Here is a 10,665-nt window from a genome sequence, read left to right on the forward strand (position 1 = left end):
ATTATATCTTGAGACCAGCTTAAACTACAGATGAGAATATACATACACAACGATGTAAAACCGCGAGTGCTTTCAACTGCGTAACGATGGGGTGACTCGAGTAGATAGTAGATAGTAGATAGTGGAGGTAGATAGTAGAGGTAGAGGTAGAAACGCCAGTGTGAATAGTACGGTTAGTCTTTAATGGCAATGTTTGTTGTAAATTGAATTATTTTTTGGTCCATTATAAGCTGGCTACTCGGATATGAGCTAATGGCCGATAATGGCTGTTAATTACCCCTAATGGGGCGAGGGGCCCCGACCACCGGCGATTATTAGCGATACACATTCTATTTAAGCAGAGATCACACCCGGACTCTAATGAGATTATCTCAAACTCATTTAAGCCCTGGGTAGCTGGCAGTAAATTAGCTTCAAATACGCCCCCTCCTCCTCGTCCTCCTCCTCCTCCTCCTCCTCCTCCTCCTCCTCCTCCTCCTCGTCCAATCGCGGAATTAATGTAATTGCTCAAAGTGCCTGCGGTAATGACTGCCGCATCATCAGGTTGACGATCGTTATGATCGCTGGAAAGTCCTCCTCCTACTATGCTGGAAACGCGTGGGAGGTCTTCCGCGACTTCTGGATGGAAGCGTCTCTTTGAAATCTCTTTTGAAGTGTTTGGCTGATGGCTGATTGGGAAGGTCAGCGTTTCCAGTCGCCAGTCTCGTATACAACTAAATCCTTTCTGATTTACAAAGTCACTTTTCCTTTTAACCGTTCTCAGGCCCACTTATGTTCTTATGGATTTGAAAGGTCACTGTTTCCAGTATCTGGTTCCATACCCATCTTTTTCTTTGCTATGTTTGAAGGCTACTGTTTCCAGTTATCCGTTTCCATAGCCGTCATTTTCTTTGGTACGTTTGAAGGCTACTGTTTCCAGTGATCCTTTTCCAGACCCATCCATTTCTTTGCTACGTTTGAAGGCTGCTGTTTCCAGTGATCCGGTTCCAGACCCATCCTTTTCTTTGCTATGTTTGAAGGCTACTGTTTCCAGTGATCCGGTTCCAGACCCAGCCTTTTCTTTGCTATTTTGGGAGGTTAATGTTTCTAGTGATCCGGTACCATTCCAGCTTTTCTTCGCTATTTCGGGAGGTTAATGTTTCTAGTGACCCATTTCCTTACCCATCAGTTTCTTCGCTGTTTTGGAAGGCTACAGTTTCCAGTATTCGGTTCCATACCCATCTTTTTCTTCGCTATTTCTGAATGCTAGTTTCCAGTGATCTGGTTCCATACCCTTCTCTTTCTATTTCTGAAGGCTACAGTTTCCAGTGATCTGGTTCCATACCCATCTCTTTCTTCGCCACTTCAGAAGGACACTTTTTCCAGTATCTGCTCCTTTCCTTTGCGTAATCAGAAGGTCACTGTTCCCCGCCTGTGGCCTCATTTCCCATAACTCACACGTACTCCTAAGCGGAAAGTCTATTTCTGGCATCCTTTGTATAAGCACCTAATTCTCTTCTTTATTCCTCAAGCCTCTCCATTCCATCCTCACTAACAAGATCAGGGAAATAATGAAGGATTTTAGTGACTCAGTCATAAAGGCTCTATTCAGGCGACATCTAAATGAGTTGGCTTAATAATTTCATCCTTAACCAGAGTCGCCAGCCACTTCCTGCTCCCTTTTCGGTTTTATCTCTAGTGAATGCAGACTCAAATGTACAGCGACTTTTAGCCAGGTTCTCTCTAATCACTCCTGAGTTATCTAGATATAAATAGGTGACGATTACAGCAACGTTTAGCCAAGTTCTCTCTAATCATTCCTGACTTATCTAGGTACAAATAGGTAACGATTACAGCGATTTTTAGCCAAGTTCTCTCTAATCGTTCCTGACTTATCTAGATACAAATACCTAACGATTACAGCAACTTTTAGCAAAGTTCTCTCTAATCGTTCCTGAGTTATCTAGATACAAATAGGTAACGATTACAGCGACTTTTAGCCAAGTTCTCTCTAATTGTTCCTGACCTATCTAGATATAAATAGGTAACGATTACAGCAACTTTTAGCCAAGTTCTCTCTAATCATTCCTGATTTATCTAGATACAAATAGTTAAAGATTACAGCGAATTTTAGCCAAGTTCTCTCTAATCATTCCTGAGTTATCTAGGCACAAAATGGTAACGATTACAGCGACTTTTAACCAAGTTCACTCTAATCATTCCGGACTTATCTAGATACAAATACGTGACGAATACAGCAGCATTTAGCCAAGTTCTCTCATTCCTGACTTATCTAGATACAAATAGGTGACGAACACAGCAACTTTTAGCCAAGTTCTCTCTTATCATTCCTGACTTATCTAGATACAAACAAGTAACGATTGCAGCAACTTTTAGCCAAGTTCTCTTTAATCATTCCTGCGTTATGTAGATACAAATAGGTAACGATTACAGCGATTTTTAGGCAAGTTCTCTCTGATCATTCCGGACTTATCTAGATACAAATAGGTGACGAATACAGCAACGTTCAGCCAAGTTCTCTCTAATCATTTCTGACTTATCTAGATACAAATAGGTGACGAATACAGCAACTTTTAGCCAAGTTCTCTCTAATCATTCCTGACTTGTCTAGATATAAATAGGTGACGAATACAGGTACTTTTAGCCAAGTTCTCTGTAATCATTCCTGACTTATCTAGATAAAAATAGGTAACGATTACAGCAACTTTTAGCCAAGTTCTCTCTAATCATTCCCGACTTATCTGCATACAAATAGGTAACGATTGGGCGTGCATCGAATATCAGAGTGCATTATGGCTTCAAATATCTATTTCATTGTGTATCAGCTGAAGCCTGTTGCCATTTACCTTATGAGAACGAGTTTTGAGAGACTGAATTCCTCAATGCTGTATTTAATTTATTTACATAAGCTTTGAAGATGCAAGCCCCAAACATTTCTGCCCTGAGATAGCAACACTTTTTTCCATATCATAGGGTAAGATTGAACTCATATATATATATATATATATATATATATATATATATATATATATATATATATATATATATATATATATACATATATATATATATACTCATAGGCGTCCAGGGAAAGGCGGTCGATACAGTTGATAGTTTATTGCTAATGCCGACGTTTCACAACTACACTGTTGCATCTTCAGGGCTGAAATACAGCGAGTTGACCCTCAATAATTATTCATAAAAAAATTTATTATAACAACTAATTAAAAACACTACAGTCGGCATTAGCAATAAATTATCAATTGTATCGAGTGCCTTTCCCTGGACGCCTATGAGTATGATTTCGAGAGCTGCAGCTCTGGTGTTTGAGTGTATAAATATATATATATATATATATATATATATATATATATATATATATATATATATATATATATATATACAATATATTTGTATGTATATATACAGTATATATACATATATACAAGGAGAAAGAGAGAGACTTAAAAAAATGAAAGCCAATTAGAGAGACAATCATTATCATCTTAACACAACAAAGTGACAATCGGACAGCACTTCACTTCCAAGAAAAAGTTAACATGAACGTCAAACTAAGAGACAGAAATGCGAACCAACAGAGACGAGAGAGCCAAGAACGAAAGAAGCAATTGATAAGCGAAGAGCGATTGCCCAGAGAGCTGTGAACGCACGCAATATTATGTAGGTCTTAGCATAAACACTTGAGAAACTTTTGTACAAGGTCGAAATCATTTCCCATCTCGAAAGGAGGCGCGTGTTCTGTTGTCATGGAGAGAGGTGTGTGCATTGCTTTAAGCCTTCCCTGTGTTTTTGCTTGTGCGTGTGTGTGTGTGTGTGTGTGTAACCTTTGTTTGAAAGGAAAATGTAAAGAAAAAGAAAAATGGAATGAGAGGAATAAAAGATAAACATAGGAAATAGTGTGTGTGTGTGCGTAAACTTTGTTTAAAACGAAAATGTAAAGAAAAATAAAAACGGAATGAGGGAATAACAGATAAACATAGAAATAGAAAGTGTGTGTGTCTGTCTGTAACCCTTTTTTTTTTAAAGGAAAATGTAAAGAAAAAGAAAAATGGAATGAGAGAAATAAAAGATAAACGTGGAATGAGTGTCTGTAACCTTCTTTTAAAAGGAAAATCTAAAGAAAAAGAAAAATGGAATGAGAGGAATAAAAGATAAACGTAGGAAATAGTGTGTGTGTGTGTGTGTCTGTAACCTTTTTTAAAAAGGAAAATCTAAAGAAAAAGAAAAATAGAATGAGTTAAATAAAAGACAAACGTAGAAAATGAAAAGAAAGTGGAAAATATGACAAATGTTGGATTAATGAAGGCATGAGATTGAATTGCTGGGGAAAATTGTATATGACCGTGGAAGGTCGACTCTGATTTGTGCCAACTGAGTTTGGTTGTTGATTTGTCCTCATCTTTTGGCGTTGCTTTGACATATCTTTTGTGTCGAGCTTATGACGAACCCTTTTCCTCTCTCTCTCTCTCTCTCTCTCTCTCTCTCTCTCTCTCTCTCTCTATATATATATATATATATATATATATATATATATATATATATATATATATATATATATATATATATATATACATATATATATATATATATAGATGTGTGTTGTGTGTATGCATGTATATGTATGTACTGTATATATATACATATGTGCATATACACATACGCACACACATATATATATATATGTGTGTGTATACGTACTGTTACCGTGGCTAAGTGGTATACAGTACTGAGGCTTGCAATTCTTGGGACCGAGTCCGATCCATGACAGCCGGCCACAGGTCCACCCATCTGTAAATGGATACCAGCCTCTGCCGGAGTCAAGGAAAAGGTCTTGGGGCTAGCACCCTCATCCCCAAAAAGTATTCTTGTGAAACCTGGAGGTTTGTGGCTTTCTAACACAACCTCCTGATACACACACACGCGCGCGACTGCCTGATGCTCCCAAATATTAAGCCATAAATATCACTTAATATCGAATTCATTATACCTTGGTTATAACGTACACCCAAAGAGATTACATTATATATATATATATATATATATATATATATATATATATATATATATATATATATATATATATATATATATATATATATATATATATATATCACAATGATGGGCAACAAAACCAAAACTTTGGAAAATGCCCTTCACGATGTATTAAAAAAAGAAAATTATGATCCTGATAAATAAAGCGACGTCGGACACATACAAATGAACTGCATGGTTGAAAAAAAAAAACACTCATAGACGGAGAATAATAATGGCTATTGATCGGGCCTTTTGGTGAGACGGGGGAGGGACAGGGGGTTGGGGAAGGGTTTGTTTGAAGGGGGTATTTTAGACGGTGCCTGATTTTTAGGGGCCACTGTCCCCTTAGGGGACGTCAGTTCCTAAATTTTAATCCTAAATGTTGTGTATTTTTAATGATCTAGGTGGAGTCATCATTGAAGAATTAATATCTCCATTGTTGTTGACTGAGCGTGAGTTATCTGGCGTCACAACTTCCAAGGTCATGAATGTCACTGGATTATCTGACGACTCTGTTTTATTTTTTTAGTCCCGTCTTCGATGACCGAAGATGCTGCAACGCCAGTTTACAGTGAATATGTCACCACAGAAACGTCACTATTATCAGTCTAGTTATCTAATTTGAAGTGACTCTTATGGCTAAATTAATAAGTAAATAGATAAGTGATTGTTATTATATAAATGAAATAAATCGTAAATTTGTAATAAGTTGTTTGAAGATGTCAAAACGGTGTGAAGACAAACTTTCTCTTTTTTACTTTTATCCTGAAAGAAGGAAATGAGAATTAGGACCCTCAAAGTCCCGGTAATATTGCCTGACAAAGGCAAGAGCGCTTTTGATGATATTAAGACCATATTAGTGGAGAAAGAAAGAGAGAGAGAGAGAGAGAGTTAAAGTCATGCATGCAAATAGGATATACTTCTGAAACCCATTCCTCTGCAGAGAGAGAGAGAGAGAGAGAGAGAGAGAGAGAGAGAGAGAATATTTTAACAATTTACGTTAGTGCGTAAAATGTTTCCTAAAGACAGTATTATCGCTCTCTCTCTCTCTCTCTCTCTCTCTCTCTCTCTGTAGAGATGCAAATTTCCTGAGCTGATATTTGTCTAAAAAATACTTTGATATCAATTCCAAGAGAGAGAGAGAGAGAGAGAGAGAGAGAGAGAGAGAGAGAGAGAGAGAGATATTTGTCTAGGTGAAATTAGTGCACAAAATCTTTCCTAAAGCCAGTACTTTTGCTCTCTCTCTCTCTCTCTCTCTCTCTCTCTCTCTCTCTCTCTCTCTCTCTCTCTCTCTCTAAAGAGAATGAGATAGAAATTTCCTGAGCCGTTATTTGTCTAAAAAATACTTCGACAACAGTTTCCAGAGAGAGAGAGAGAGAGAGAGAGAGAGAGAGAGAGAGAGAGATGATTCCTCACAATACACGATATTTCTATCCCCTCAAAAAAAAAAAAAAAAAGAGAAAACTTTTAGAATCCTTCCTTTTCGAAACTTAAAAAGGATGGAGATCTCCCAACTGGGGGAATCCACCTTTGTCGTAAGATTCTATCGGAAATTTCAGACCACTTGGTCTCCCCCTCCGCCTCCCCTCCCCCCACTCGTTAGCCTTGCTTCTCCTTCCTACCTCCCCCTCCCCTTCATCCCCTCCTTCTCCTCCCCTACTTCGTATGGCAGTAGAAGAGTCAACTTTCCAGTTCCCGTCCTCTCTCAATTTCTGTCATCTTTTGTGTACTTTCAATGCTCCTGACCTCTGGCTCTAGCTTGGATTGGTGCTCAAATAGTGTATTGATTATGTATGGAGGTATTTACGTAAGCTATATATATATATATATATATATATATATATATATATATATATATATATATATATATATATATGTATATATATATATCTACTGGAATCTACTGGTCGTTACCAGACACATATGTAATTCTAATAGCCACAATGCCCTTTTAACTTCTCGAATTCTTCGCGCTTTTTGGATATGCTTGTAACTACGAAACCGTGACATCCAAACACAAGATATTGAAGAGACTTGTGATTTGCCGGTCGCGGGAGACGAACGCGGGTCACCTTAACCACAAGGAGGTCACGTTGCCGACCTGACCACGAGAAGGATAAAAGTCTATACCTGTCGTACATATATGTACCTGTCGTTTTCAGATATATTTATTAGAGCTGGAATAGACCCATCCTCACCATCGTAGCCAAGTGGGCAATCGTTTTTATTGCTTTTTAGGCTGAAATATATATGTAGAATCTACTGGTCACTTTTACCAGACACATATGTAATTCTAATAGCCACAATGCCCTCTTAACTTCTCGAATTCTTCGCGCTTTTTTGGATATGCTTGTAACTAAGAAGCCGTGACATCCAAACACTTTTATCCTTCTCGTGGTCAGGTCGGCAACGTGACCTCCTTGTGGTTAAGGTGACCCGGGTTCGTCTCCCGCGACCGGCAAATCACAAGTCTCTTCAATTTCTTGTGTTTGGATGTCACGGCTTCGTAGTTACAAGCATATCCAAAAAAGCCCGAAGAATTCGAGAAGTTAAGAGGGCATTGTGGCTATTAGAATTACTTATCTATATACATACACACACACACACACACACACACACACACACACACACACACACACATATATATATATATATATATATATATATATATATATATATATATATATATATATATATATATATTTACAGTTGAGGCGACAGGAAAAATACATGAAGGATGTATCTTGAAACTGAGCTAAAATAACACGAAATTGCTTGGTAATCTTTCTTTTACTTTTCCTATGGCCTGAACTGTATTTATTGCCCCTTGCTATTAAGTGTCAGGACATATATATGATTTATATATATATATATATATATATATATATATATATATATATATATATATATATATATATATATATATATATATGTATATATGAAGAGTTGAGTGATCAAATCCACAGAAGGATGGACGAAAGCTATAAGGTCTATATATTTTTATAAATTAATTTCGCCTTTCTAATCAAGATCACTAGTGTGGATCCTTCTTTAGATATATACATATATATATATATATATATATATATATATATATATATATATATATATATATATATATATATATATATATATATATGGAGCCATTGTTAGAATGCAAGAAGAGATTGCTGTGCCAAGTGTCCAGTATGGAAGAGAAGTGTGGATGTTGAATGAGAATGAGGGATTGAAGGTTGAAGTTGCTGAGATGCATCTTTGCGTGGTTCGTGTGGCATAAAAAGAATTGAAGGGGGTGAGAAATGTGGAGATATAGATGTTATGAAAAGGTTTGTGTAGGTGGAAGACGATAAGTCGGTAAAGAGTTTATAGAATAGAATAGAATATAGAATTTAGGCTAAATGCCTAGTGCTGGGACCTTTGAGGTCATTCAGCGCTGAAACGGAAATTGACAGTAAAAAGGTTTGAAAGGTTTAACAGGAGGAAAACCTCGCAGTTGCACTATGAAACAGTTGTTAAGATAGGGTGGAAATAAGATGGACGAGAATATGAACGAAGGTACAGTAAAAGGAATGAAAGGGGTTGCAGCTAGGGGCCGAAGGGACGTTGCAAAGAACCTTAAGTAATGCCTACAGTGCACCGCATAAGGTGCACTGACTCCTACTGGGGTGAAGGGTTTATAATCCAGAAGCGCGGGTAAGTAGGACTTTTCTTGAACTGCAAACTTTACAGTCGATTTTGGTAGATGTTTTGTGTAAGTACGCCCTTTCTAACTCCAAACTACCTATTTATCCTGGCTTGGGAACAGCACTGTTTGTTTGCCCCTCCACCCCCCCCCTCTTTTTGCAAGATTGCACGAATGATACATTTACAGAGAATATAATCAGACAACGAAAACCAGCAATCACCAATCAAGTAATTAATTCTACAGGCAGCGTAGTTAGGCTGCAATGAGTTAAGAAAGGCGTCAGTAAGCTCCAAAACTACATCACGGCTACGATACAGAGTGTGGGCCGAATGCCTCAAATTGTTGAGTATGAAAAGGAACAGAAACGGAAAGAGACACAAACACCTTTGACGGCCTTTGTCAGACAAACAAGTGATTTATCATGTAACCGAGTTCCACCCCTAGGAGAGAGAGAGAGAGAGAGAGAGAGAGAGAGAGAGGTGAAGGGGGTGAGCCGGGAAGGGGTGGGGAGAGGTAGGCATAAAGAAGTGCTTTTTACTCTCAAAACAGCTACCAACAGCCACGCTAGACAACGGGACCTTTGGCTTATTTTCCCCTTTGAAGCGAGGAGCCGCCACAGATCCATAGACAAAGTTCCGAGAAGAACAAATGGAAGGAGAGAGAGACACACACACGACATTTGACATTCGGATGAACCCAAACAATGTCTCACAAATATGTCGGCAAATATGTCGTCCAAAGTCGCCCACACACGCGCCGCCGTCCCCCCGGGGGAAATTAGCACGTTGGATTTTTGAGCGCCGACGACTAATCTCGGCCGTTTGAGGCTTAACCTACAAGGGATGTTTTCTCCCCATTTCTCTGATTCAAAGGACGCAAAAAGGGGAGGCGTCATCACTTCATTGACGACGTAGCGCCGTGAACGAACGCTTACGGGGGAAAAGATCCGAATTCTGTTTATCGGGAATCCACAAATACTTGGCCGCCTATTTTTGGGGGGTGTTTTAAACCGTTTCCATCTCATTTAAAGCGTTTGGGAGTGGGCGTCATCTCTTAACACTTCTGAGTGCCGATACTGGCACAGGACCATTTTCCTCTCTCTTTTTTTCTTATTGTGATTATTATCTACAAAGTGGGTGGGAACTACAGGTTTCTCTCTGTTTATCCGCCTGTATCTGTCTGTAGGGATGTCTGTCACGCTTATCTTGTCGTCACACCACCTGTTACTCTGTTGAAGGAATTTCAGCCAAATTTGGTATGTATAGATAGCACAAAGGGAGATTATCTAACTGTTTGTTTCTGTCTTTCTGTTCGTCATAGTGCAATTATTACCCAGTTTTTAGTTTTCTGTAAAAGAAAACTATTCTTCCGGCTTTGTCTGTCCGTCCGCACTTTTCCTGTCCGTCCTCAGATCTTAAAAACTACTGAGGGAGAGGGCTGCAGATTGGTATGTTGATCATCCACCCTGCAATCATCAAACATACCAAATTGCAGCCCTCTAGCCTCAGTAGTTTTGATTTTATTTAAGGTTAAAGTTAGCCATAATCGTGCGTCTAGCAACGCTATAGGACAGGCCACCACCGGGCCGTGGCTGAAGCTTCATGGGCCGCGGCTCATACAGCATTATACGCTGTACAGAAAACTCGATTGCGCCGAAGAAATTTAGGCGCATTCTTAACTTGTTTTTTTTAATCTGATTAGGCCTGGTGATATAAGAAATCATGGTACAAAACACCGCATTATCATAATTATATTATTTTCAACAATAAACCTTTTTTCTTTGGAGAACGTGAGTTCAGGTGTTGAACTCACAGTGAGGATGCTAGACAGGCATCATTCCCTTCCCTACCTAGACTCTGACCCACTCCAGTCGACTAACTGCCACATCTGTATTTCTCAGAATTTTCAGAAAATGTACCTAAATT

The sequence above is a fragment of the Macrobrachium rosenbergii genome, chromosome 45 (assembly GCF_040412425.1).
Source record: "Macrobrachium rosenbergii isolate ZJJX-2024 chromosome 45, ASM4041242v1, whole genome shotgun sequence".
In the NCBI taxonomy this organism is placed as follows: domain Eukaryota; kingdom Metazoa; phylum Arthropoda; class Malacostraca; order Decapoda; family Palaemonidae; genus Macrobrachium; species Macrobrachium rosenbergii.